This window comes from Paramormyrops kingsleyae, unplaced genomic scaffold, assembly GCF_048594095.1.
Source record: "Paramormyrops kingsleyae isolate MSU_618 unplaced genomic scaffold, PKINGS_0.4 ups145, whole genome shotgun sequence".
Lineage (NCBI taxonomy): Eukaryota > Metazoa > Chordata > Actinopteri > Osteoglossiformes > Mormyridae > Paramormyrops > Paramormyrops kingsleyae.
In genome coordinates this window covers 17,770-27,273 of record NW_027326083.1, presented here as the reverse complement: position 1 = coordinate 27,273, position 9,504 = coordinate 17,770, and the positions used below count along the sequence as shown (strand labels likewise).

At 56.2% G+C, this 9,504-nt stretch overlaps 20 non-coding genes across 20 annotated transcripts; all 20 read left to right on the top strand.

The window, feature by feature from the left end:
• Positions 1-68: 68 nt before the first annotated feature.
• Positions 69-260, top strand: LOC140587160 (U2 spliceosomal RNA). The gene has a single exon (XR_011988911.1). It is a non-coding gene; the product is annotated as a U2 spliceosomal RNA (small nuclear RNA).
• A 450-nt stretch (positions 261-710) lies between these two features.
• Positions 711-824, top strand: LOC140587104 (U5 spliceosomal RNA). The gene has a single exon (XR_011988856.1). It is a non-coding gene; the product is annotated as a U5 spliceosomal RNA (small nuclear RNA).
• A 195-nt stretch (positions 825-1,019) lies between these two features.
• On the top strand, positions 1,020-1,211 carry LOC140587159 (U2 spliceosomal RNA). The gene has a single exon (XR_011988910.1). It is a non-coding gene; the product is annotated as a U2 spliceosomal RNA (small nuclear RNA).
• A 448-nt stretch (positions 1,212-1,659) lies between these two features.
• LOC140587103 (U5 spliceosomal RNA) lies at positions 1,660-1,773 on the top strand. Its single transcript, XR_011988855.1, has one exon. It is a non-coding gene; the product is annotated as a U5 spliceosomal RNA (small nuclear RNA).
• A 195-nt stretch (positions 1,774-1,968) lies between these two features.
• Positions 1,969-2,160, top strand: LOC140587158 (U2 spliceosomal RNA). Its single transcript, XR_011988909.1, has one exon. It is a non-coding gene; the product is annotated as a U2 spliceosomal RNA (small nuclear RNA).
• A 452-nt stretch (positions 2,161-2,612) lies between these two features.
• On the top strand, positions 2,613-2,726 carry LOC140587102 (U5 spliceosomal RNA). Its single transcript, XR_011988854.1, has one exon. It is a non-coding gene; the product is annotated as a U5 spliceosomal RNA (small nuclear RNA).
• Positions 2,727-2,921: 195 nt separating this feature from the next.
• On the top strand, positions 2,922-3,113 carry LOC140587157 (U2 spliceosomal RNA). Its single transcript, XR_011988908.1, has one exon. It is a non-coding gene; the product is annotated as a U2 spliceosomal RNA (small nuclear RNA).
• Positions 3,114-3,547: 434 nt separating this feature from the next.
• On the top strand, positions 3,548-3,661 carry LOC140587101 (U5 spliceosomal RNA). Its single transcript, XR_011988853.1, has one exon. It is a non-coding gene; the product is annotated as a U5 spliceosomal RNA (small nuclear RNA).
• Positions 3,662-3,856: 195 nt separating this feature from the next.
• On the top strand, positions 3,857-4,048 carry LOC140587150 (U2 spliceosomal RNA). Its single transcript, XR_011988901.1, has one exon. It is a non-coding gene; the product is annotated as a U2 spliceosomal RNA (small nuclear RNA).
• Positions 4,049-4,492: 444 nt separating this feature from the next.
• LOC140587100 (U5 spliceosomal RNA) lies at positions 4,493-4,606 on the top strand. The gene has a single exon (XR_011988852.1). It is a non-coding gene; the product is annotated as a U5 spliceosomal RNA (small nuclear RNA).
• Positions 4,607-4,801: 195 nt separating this feature from the next.
• Positions 4,802-4,993, top strand: LOC140587156 (U2 spliceosomal RNA). Its single transcript, XR_011988907.1, has one exon. It is a non-coding gene; the product is annotated as a U2 spliceosomal RNA (small nuclear RNA).
• A 459-nt stretch (positions 4,994-5,452) lies between these two features.
• On the top strand, positions 5,453-5,566 carry LOC140587098 (U5 spliceosomal RNA). Its single transcript, XR_011988850.1, has one exon. It is a non-coding gene; the product is annotated as a U5 spliceosomal RNA (small nuclear RNA).
• A 195-nt stretch (positions 5,567-5,761) lies between these two features.
• Positions 5,762-5,953, top strand: LOC140587155 (U2 spliceosomal RNA). Its single transcript, XR_011988906.1, has one exon. It is a non-coding gene; the product is annotated as a U2 spliceosomal RNA (small nuclear RNA).
• Positions 5,954-6,401: 448 nt separating this feature from the next.
• LOC140587097 (U5 spliceosomal RNA) lies at positions 6,402-6,515 on the top strand. Its single transcript, XR_011988849.1, has one exon. It is a non-coding gene; the product is annotated as a U5 spliceosomal RNA (small nuclear RNA).
• Positions 6,516-6,710: 195 nt separating this feature from the next.
• LOC140587154 (U2 spliceosomal RNA) lies at positions 6,711-6,902 on the top strand. The gene has a single exon (XR_011988905.1). It is a non-coding gene; the product is annotated as a U2 spliceosomal RNA (small nuclear RNA).
• Positions 6,903-7,367: 465 nt separating this feature from the next.
• On the top strand, positions 7,368-7,481 carry LOC140587096 (U5 spliceosomal RNA). Its single transcript, XR_011988848.1, has one exon. It is a non-coding gene; the product is annotated as a U5 spliceosomal RNA (small nuclear RNA).
• Positions 7,482-7,676: 195 nt separating this feature from the next.
• On the top strand, positions 7,677-7,868 carry LOC140587153 (U2 spliceosomal RNA). The gene has a single exon (XR_011988904.1). It is a non-coding gene; the product is annotated as a U2 spliceosomal RNA (small nuclear RNA).
• Positions 7,869-8,299: 431 nt separating this feature from the next.
• LOC140587095 (U5 spliceosomal RNA) lies at positions 8,300-8,413 on the top strand. The gene has a single exon (XR_011988847.1). It is a non-coding gene; the product is annotated as a U5 spliceosomal RNA (small nuclear RNA).
• A 195-nt stretch (positions 8,414-8,608) lies between these two features.
• Positions 8,609-8,800, top strand: LOC140587060 (U2 spliceosomal RNA). Its single transcript, XR_011988816.1, has one exon. It is a non-coding gene; the product is annotated as a U2 spliceosomal RNA (small nuclear RNA).
• A 444-nt stretch (positions 8,801-9,244) lies between these two features.
• LOC140587094 (U5 spliceosomal RNA) lies at positions 9,245-9,358 on the top strand. The gene has a single exon (XR_011988846.1). It is a non-coding gene; the product is annotated as a U5 spliceosomal RNA (small nuclear RNA).
• The last annotated feature ends 146 nt before the right edge of the window (positions 9,359-9,504 follow it).

Below are 9,504 nucleotides of genomic sequence, written 5' to 3'. Positions count from 1 at the left end.
AGGGCTGAGCCGCGCCAGCTCCGTCGGCATCCCGCATGCCGGCGCCCGGCGGGGCGCAATTTGTGGGTATCGCTTCTCGGCCTTTTGGCTAAGATCAAGTGTAGTATCTGTTCTTATCAGTTTAATATCTGATACGTCCCCCATGGAGGGGACCACATATTAAACGGATTTTTGGAACAGGGAGCCGGAAGTGGGGCTTGCCCCGTCCGCTCCACGCATCGACCCGGTATTGCAGTGCTTCCGGGAATGGTGCACCTCTACTGCCCCCTGTTGTCGAAAGGCAGAACTGACTGACTGACTGACTGACTGACTGACTGACTGACTGACTGACTGACTGACTGACTGAGTGAGTGAGTGAGTGAGTGACTAATAGACTGAGTGCTGTGAGGGGGGGGGCCCTGTCTGTGCGTGGCCCCCGTTTCCCGCCGTTTTTCTTTTTTTTTTTTTTTTTTTTTTTTTTTTTTTTAAAGGAAGGTGACACACTGTTTGTGCGGTGGACAGCTGCGCTGAGGTAAGGCATGATGTCATCTTTGCCTTTTGAATTTCCCCTCATGTTTGTTAAAATGATTGCTGTCTTTTGAGAGGACAGGAGGACAGGGAGGAGTCGGGGCCCCGAGGACGGCGGCTGCGACGCCCCTGGGCATTCTACTCCGAGCGGGGGCGTCACGCAGGCCCGGCTAACGGCGACGGGCTTGGCGGCGGCCCCATATCGACTCGGGTCTCTCTTCATCCCGTATAAATCTTTCGCCTTTTACTAAAGATTTCCGTGGAGAGGGATAGCGATGAGTTCATGGTATTTTTGGAGGCTCTGCCCAAGCAGAGCTGCACTGCTGCTGTCAAAGGAAGACTGGGCCCGGCTTAGCGGCTGGCGTTAGGTGCCCGGTGGCGCGGCTGTGGTCTCCCTGGATCACGCGTGGACTCGCCGGGCGACACCTGCCAGAGGGGCTGGTGAGGGCTGAGCCGCGCCAGCTCCGTCGGCATCCCGCATGCCGGCGCCCGGCGGGGCGCAATTTGTGGGTATCGCTTCTCGGCCTTTTGGCTAAGATCAAGTGTAGTATCTGTTCTTATCAGTTTAATATCTGATACGTCCCCCATGGAGGGGACCACATATTAAACGGATTTTTGGAACAGGGAGCCGGAAGTGGGGCTTGCCCCGTCCGCTCCACGCATCGACCCGGTATTGCAGTGCTTCCGGGAATGGTGCACCTCTACTGCCCCCTGTTGTCGAAAGGCAGAACTGACTGACTGACTGACTGACTGACTGACTGACTGACTGACTGACTGACTGACTGACTGAGTGAGTGAGTGAGTGACTAATAGACTGAGTGCTGTGAGGGGGGGGGCCCTGTCTGTGCGTGGCCCCCGTTTCCCGCCGTTTTTCTTTTTTTTTTTTTTTTTTTTTTTTTTTTTTTTTTAAAGGAAGGTGACACACTGTTTGTGCGGTGGACAGCTGCGCTGAGGTAAGGCATGATGTCATCTTTGCCTTTTGAATTTCCCCTCATGTTTGTTAAAATGATTGCTGTCTTTTGAGAGGACAGGAGGACAGGGAGGAGTCGGGGCCCCGAGGACGGCGGCTGCGACGCCCCTGGGCATTCTACTCCGAGCGGGGGCGTCACGCAGGCCCGGCTAACGGCGACGGGCTTGGCGGCGGCCCCATATCGACTCGGGTCTCTCTTCATCCCGTATAAATCTTTCGCCTTTTACTAAAGATTTCCGTGGAGAGGGATAGCGATGAGTTCATGGTATTTTTGGAGGCTCTGCCCAAGCAGAGCTGCACTGCTGCTGTCAAAGGAAGACTGGGCCCGGCTTAGCGGCTGGCGTTAGGTGCCCGGTGGCGCGGCTGTGGTCTCCCTGGATCACGCGTGGACTCGCCGGGCGACACCTGCCAGAGGGGCTGGTGAGGGCTGAGCCGCGCCAGCTCCGTCGGCATCCCGCATGCCGGCGCCCGGCGGGGCGCAATTTGTGGGTATCGCTTCTCGGCCTTTTGGCTAAGATCAAGTGTAGTATCTGTTCTTATCAGTTTAATATCTGATACGTCCCCCATGGAGGGGACCACATATTAAACGGATTTTTGGAACAGGGAGCCGGAAGTGGGGCTTGCCCCGTCCGCTCCACGCATCGACCCGGTATTGCAGTGCTTCCGGGAATGGTGCACCTCTACTGCCCCCTGTTGTCGAAAGGCAGAACTGACTGACTGACTGACTGACTGACTGACTGACTGACTGACTGACTGACTGACTGACTGACTGAGTGAGTGAGTGAGTGACTAATAGACTGAGTGCTGTGAGGGGGGGGGCCCTGTCTGTGCGTGGCCCCCGTTTCCCGCCGTTTTTCTTTTTTTTTTTTTTTTTTTTTTTTTTTTTTTTTTAAAGGAAGGTGACACACTGTTTGTGCGGTGGACAGCTGCGCTGAGGTAAGGCATGATGTCATCTTTGCCTTTTGAATTTCCCCTCATGTTTGTTAAAATGATTGCTGTCTTTTGAGAGGACAGGAGGACAGGGAGGAGTCGGGGCCCCGAGGACGGCGGCTGCGACGCCCCTGGGCATTCTACTCCGAGCGGGGGCGTCACGCAGGCCCGGCTAACGGCGACGGGCTTGGCGGCGGCCCCATATCGACTCGGGTCTCTCTTCATCCCGTATAAATCTTTCGCCTTTTACTAAAGATTTCCGTGGAGAGGGATAGCGATGAGTTCATGGTATTTTTGGAGGCTCTGCCCAAGCAGAGCTGCACTGCTGCTGTCAAAGGAAGACTGGGCCCGGCTTAGCGGCTGGCGTTAGGTGCCCGGTGGCGCGGCTGTGGTCTCCCTGGATCACGCGTGGACTCGCCGGGCGACACCTGCCAGAGGGGCTGGTGAGGGCTGAGCCGCGCCAGCTCCGTCGGCATCCCGCATGCCGGCGCCCGGCGGGGCGCAATTTGTGGGTATCGCTTCTCGGCCTTTTGGCTAAGATCAAGTGTAGTATCTGTTCTTATCAGTTTAATATCTGATACGTCCCCCATGGAGGGGACCACATATTAAACGGATTTTTGGAACAGGGAGCCGGAAGTGGGGCTTGCCCCGTCCGCTCCACGCATCGACCCGGTATTGCAGTGCTTCCGGGAATGGTGCACCTCTACTGCCCCCTGTTGTCGAAAGGCAGAACTGACTGACTGACTGACTGACTGACTGACTGACTGACTGACTGACTGAGTGAGTGAGTGAGTGACTAATAGACTGAGTGCTGTGAGGGGGGGGGCCCTGTCTGTGCGTGGCCCCCGTTTCCCGCCGTTTTTCTTTTTTTTTTTTTTTTTTTTTTTTTTTTTTTTAAAGGAAGGTGACACACTGTTTGTGCGGTGGACAGCTGCGCTGAGGTAAGGCATGATGTCATCTTTGCCTTTTGAATTTCCCCTCATGTTTGTTAAAATGATTGCTGTCTTTTGAGAGGACAGGAGGACAGGGAGGAGTCGGGGCCCCGAGGACGGCGGCTGCGACGCCCCTGGGCATTCTACTCCGAGCGGGGGCGTCACGCAGGCCCGGCTAACGGCGACGGGCTTGGCGGCGGCCCCATATCGACTCGGGTCTCTCTTCATCCCGTATAAATCTTTCGCCTTTTACTAAAGATTTCCGTGGAGAGGGATAGCGATGAGTTCATGGTATTTTTGGAGGCTCTGCCCAAGCAGAGCTGCACTGCTGCTGTCAAAGGAAGACTGGGCCCGGCTTAGCGGCTGGCGTTAGGTGCCCGGTGGCGCGGCTGTGGTCTCCCTGGATCACGCGTGGACTCGCCGGGCGACACCTGCCAGAGGGGCTGGTGAGGGCTGAGCCGCGCCAGCTCCGTCGGCATCCCGCATGCCGGCGCCCGGCGGGGCGCAATTTGTGGGTATCGCTTCTCGGCCTTTTGGCTAAGATCAAGTGTAGTATCTGTTCTTATCAGTTTAATATCTGATACGTCCCCCATGGAGGGGACCACATATTAAATGGATTTTTGGAACAGGGAGCCGGAAGTGGGGCTTGCCCCGTCCGCTCCACGCATCGACCCGGTATTGCAGTGCTTCCGGGAATGGTGCACCTCTACTGCCCCCTGTTGTCGAAAGGCAGAACTGACTGACTGACTGACTGACTGACTGACTGACTGACTGACTGACTGACTGACTGAGTGAGTGAGTGAGTGACTAATAGACTGAGTGCTGTGAGGGGGGGGGCCCTGTCTGTGCGTGGCCCCCGTTTCCCGCCGTTTTTTTTTTTTTTTTTTTTTTTTTTTTTTTTTTTTTTTTAAAGGAAGGTGACACACTGTTTGTGCGGTGGACAGCTGCGCTGAGGTAAGGCATGATGTCATCTTTGCCTTTTGAATTTCCCCTCATGTTTGTTAAAATGATTGCTGTCTTTTGAGAGGACAGGAGGACAGGGAGGAGTCGGGGCCCCGAGGACGGCGGCTGCGACGCCCCTGGGCATTCTACTCCGAGCGGGGGCGTCACGCAGGCCCGGCTAACGGCGACGGGCTTGGCGGCGGCCCCATATCGACTCGGGTCTCTCTTCATCCCGTATAAATCTTTCGCCTTTTACTAAAGATTTCCGTGGAGAGGGATAGCGATGAGTTCATGGTATTTTTGGAGGCTCTGCCCAAGCAGAGCTGCACTGCTGCTGTCAAAGGAAGACTGGGCCCGGCTTAGCGGCTGGCGTTAGGTGCCCGGTGGCGCGGCTGTGGTCTCCCTGGATCACGCGTGGACTCGCCGGGCGACACCTGCCAGAGGGGCTGGTGAGGGCTGAGCCGCGCCAGCTCCGTCGGCATCCCGCATGCCGGCGCCCGGCGGGGCGCAATTTGTGGGTATCGCTTCTCGGCCTTTTGGCTAAGATCAAGTGTAGTATCTGTTCTTATCAGTTTAATATCTGATACGTCCCCCATGGAGGGGACCACATATTAAACGGATTTTTGGAACAGGGAGCCGGAAGTGGGGCTTGCCCCGTCCGCTCCACGCATCGACCCGGTATTGCAGTGCTTCCGGGAATGGTGCACCTCTACTGCCCCCTGTTGTCGAAAGGCAGAACTGACTGACTGACTGACTGACTGACTGACTGACTGACTGACTGACTGACTGACTGACTGACTGACTGAGTGAGTGAGTGAGTGAGTGACTAATAGACTGAGTGCTGTGAGGGGGGGGGCCCTGTCTGTGCGTGGCCCCCGTTTCCCGCCGTTTTTCTTTTTTTTTTTTTTTTTTTTTTTTTTTTTTTTTAAAGGAAGGTGACACACTGTTTGTGCGGTGGACAGCTGCGCTGAGGTAAGGCATGATGTCATCTTTGCCTTTTGAATTTCCCCTCATGTTTGTTAAAATGATTGCTGTCTTTTGAGAGGACAGGAGGACAGGGAGGAGTCGGGGCCCCGAGGACGGCGGCTGCGACGCCCCTGGGCATTCTACTCCGAGCGGGGGCGTCACGCAGGCCCGGCTAACGGCGACGGGCTTGGCGGCGGCCCCATATCGACTCGGGTCTCTCTTCATCCCGTATAAATCTTTCGCCTTTTACTAAAGATTTCCGTGGAGAGGGATAGCGATGAGTTCATGGTATTTTTGGAGGCTCTGCCCAAGCAGAGCTGCACTGCTGCTGTCAAAGGAAGACTGGGCCCGGCTTAGCGGCTGGCGTTAGGTGCCCGGTGGCGCGGCTGTGGTCTCCCTGGATCACGCGTGGACTCGCCGGGCGACACCTGCCAGAGGGGCTGGTGAGGGCTGAGCCGCGCCAGCTCCGTCGGCATCCCGCATGCCGGCGCCCGGCGGGGCGCAATTTGTGGGTATCGCTTCTCGGCCTTTTGGCTAAGATCAAGTGTAGTATCTGTTCTTATCAGTTTAATATCTGATACGTCCCCCATGGAGGGGACCACATATTAAACGGATTTTTGGAACAGGGAGCCGGAAGTGGGGCTTGCCCCGTCCGCTCCACGCATCGACCCGGTATTGCAGTGCTTCCGGGAATGGTGCACCTCTACTGCCCCCTGTTGTCGAAAGGCAGAACTGACTGACTGACTGACTGACTGACTGACTGACTGACTGACTGACTGACTGACTGACTGAGTGAGTGAGTGAGTGACTAATAGACTGAGTGCTGTGAGGGGGGGGGCCCTGTCTGTGCGTGGCCCCCGTTTCCCGCCGTTTTTCTTTTTTTTTTTTTTTTTTTTTTTTTTTTTTTTTTAAAGGAAGGTGACACACTGTTTGTGCGGTGGACAGCTGCGCTGAGGTAAGGCATGATGTCATCTTTGCCTTTTGAATTTCCCCTCATGTTTGTTAAAATGATTGCTGTCTTTTGAGAGGACAGGAGGACAGGGAGGAGTCGGGGCCCCGAGGACGGCGGCTGCGACGCCCCTGGGCATTCTACTCCGAGCGGGGGCGTCACGCAGGCCCGGCTAACGGCGACGGGCTTGGCGGCGGCCCCATATCGACTCGGGTCTCTCTTCATCCCGTATAAATCTTTCGCCTTTTACTAAAGATTTCCGTGGAGAGGGATAGCGATGAGTTCATGGTATTTTTGGAGGCTCTGCCCAAGCAGAGCTGCACTGCTGCTGTCAAAGGAAGACTGGGCCCGGCTTAGCGGCTGGCGTTAGGTGCCCGGTGGCGCGGCTGTGGTCTCCCTGGATCACGCGTGGACTCGCCGGGCGACACCTGCCAGAGGGGCTGGTGAGGGCTGAGCCGCGCCAGCTCCGTCGGCATCCCGCATGCCGGCGCCCGGCGGGGCGCAATTTGTGGGTATCGCTTCTCGGCCTTTTGGCTAAGATCAAGTGTAGTATCTGTTCTTATCAGTTTAATATCTGATACGTCCCCCATGGAGGGGACCACATATTAAACGGATTTTTGGAACAGGGAGCCGGAAGTGGGGCTTGCCCCGTCCGCTCCACGCATCGACCCGGTATTGCAGTGCTTCCGGGAATGGTGCACCTCTACTGCCCCCTGTTGTCGAAAGGCAGAACTGACTGACTGACTGACTGACTGACTGACTGACTGACTGACTGACTGACTGACTGACTGACTGACTGACTGACTGAGTGAGTGAGTGAGTGACTAATAGACTGAGTGCTGTGAGGGGGGGGGCCCTGTCTGTGCGTGGCCCCCGTTTCCCGCCGTTTTTCTTTTTTTTTTTTTTTTTTTTTTTTTTTTTTTTTTTAAAGGAAGGTGACACACTGTTTGTGCGGTGGACAGCTGCGCTGAGGTAAGGCATGATGTCATCTTTGCCTTTTGAATTTCCCCTCATGTTTGTTAAAATGATTGCTGTCTTTTGAGAGGACAGGAGGACAGGGAGGAGTCGGGGCCCCGAGGACGGCGGCTGCGACGCCCCTGGGCATTCTACTCCGAGCGGGGGCGTCACGCAGGCCCGGCTAACGGCGACGGGCTTGGCGGCGGCCCCATATCGACTCGGGTCTCTCTTCATCCCGTATAAATCTTTCGCCTTTTACTAAAGATTTCCGTGGAGAGGGATAGCGATGAGTTCATGGTATTTTTGGAGGCTCTGCCCAAGCAGAGCTGCACTGCTGCTGTCAAAGGAAGACTGGGCCCGGCTTAGCGGCTGGCGTTAGGTGCCCGGTGGCGCGGCTGTGGTCTCCCTGGATCACGCGTGGACTCGCCGGGCGACACCTGCCAGAGGGGCTGGTGAGGGCTGAGCCGCGCCAGCTCCGTCGGCATCCCGCATGCCGGCGCCCGGCGGGGCGCAATTTGTGGGTATCGCTTCTCGGCCTTTTGGCTAAGATCAAGTGTAGTATCTGTTCTTATCAGTTTAATATCTGATACGTCCCCCATGGAGGGGACCACATATTAAACGGATTTTTGGAACAGGGAGCCGGAAGTGGGGCTTGCCCCGTCCGCTCCACGCATCGACCCGGTATTGCAGTGCTTCCGGGAATGGTGCACCTCTACTGCCCCCTGTTGTCGAAAGGCAGAACTGACTGACTGACTGACTGACTGACTGACTGACTGACTGACTGAGTGAGTGAGTGAGTGACTAATAGACTGAGTGCTGTGAGGGGGGGGGCCCTGTCTGTGCGTGGCCCCCGTTTCCCGCCGTTTTTCTTTTTTTTTTTTTTTTTTTTTTTTTTTTTTTTTAAAGGAAGGTGACACACTGTTTGTGCGGTGGACAGCTGCGCTGAGGTAAGGCATGATGTCATCTTTGCCTTTTGAATTTCCCCTCATGTTTGTTAAAATGATTGCTGTCTTTTGAGAGGACAGGAGGACAGGGAGGAGTCGGGGCCCCGAGGACGGCGGCTGCGACGCCCCTGGGCATTCTACTCCGAGCGGGGGCGTCACGCAGGCCCGGCTAACGGCGACGGGCTTGGCGGCGGCCCCATATCGACTCGGGTCTCTCTTCATCCCGTATAAATCTTTCGCCTTTTACTAAAGATTTCCGTGGAGAGGGATAGCGATGAGTTCATGGTATTTTTGGAGGCTCTGCCCAAGCAGAGCTGCACTGCTGCTGTCAAAGGAAGACTGGGCCCGGCTTAGCGGCTGGCGTTAGGTGCCCGGTGGCGCGGCTGTGGTCTCCCTGGATCACGCGTGGACTCGCCGGGCGACACCTGCCAGAGGGGCTGGTGAGGGCTGAGCCGCGCCAGCTCCGTCGGCATCCCGCATGCCGGCGCCCGGCGGGGCGCAATTTGTGGGTATCGCTTCTCGGCCTTTTGGCTAAGATCAAGTGTAGTATCTGTTCTTATCAGTTTAATATCTGATACGTCCCCCATGGAGGGGACCACATATTAAATGGATTTTTGGAACAGGGAGCCGGAAGTGGGGCTTGCCCCGTCCGCTCCACGCATCGACCCGGTATTGCAGTGCTTCCGGGAATGGTGCACCTCTACTGCCCCCTGTTGTCGAAAGGCAGAACTGACTGACTGACTGACTGACTGACTGACTGACTGACTGACTGACTGACTGACTGAGTGAGTGAGTGAGTGACTAATAGACTGAGTGCTGTGAGGGGGGGGGCCCTGTCTGTGCGTGGCCCCCGTTTCCCGCCGTTTTTTTTTTTTTTTTTTTTTTTTTTTTTTTTTTTTTTTTAAAGGAAGGTGACACACTGTTTGTGCGGTGGACAGCTGCGCTGAGGTAAGGCATGATGTCATCTTTGCCTTTTGAATTTCCCCTCATGTTTGTTAAAATGATTGCTGTCTTTTGAGAGGACAGGAGGACAGGGAGGAGTCGGGGCCCCGAGGACGGCGGCTGCGACGCCCCTGGGCATTCTACTCCGAGCGGGGGCGTCACGCAGGCCCGGCTAACGGCGACGGGCTTGGCGGCGGCCCCATATCGACTCGGGTCTCTCTTCATCCCGTATAAATCTTTCGCCTTTTACTAAAGATTTCCGTGGAGAGGGATAGCGATGAGTTCATGGTATTTTTGGAGGCTCTGCCCAAGCAGAGCTGCACTGCTGCTGTCAAAGGAAGACTGGGCCCGGCTTAGCGGCTGGCGTTAGGTGCCCGGTGGCGCGGCTGTGGTCTCCCTGGATCACGCGTGGACTCGCCGGGCGACACCTGCCAGAGGGGCTGGTGAGGGCTGAGCCGCGCCAGC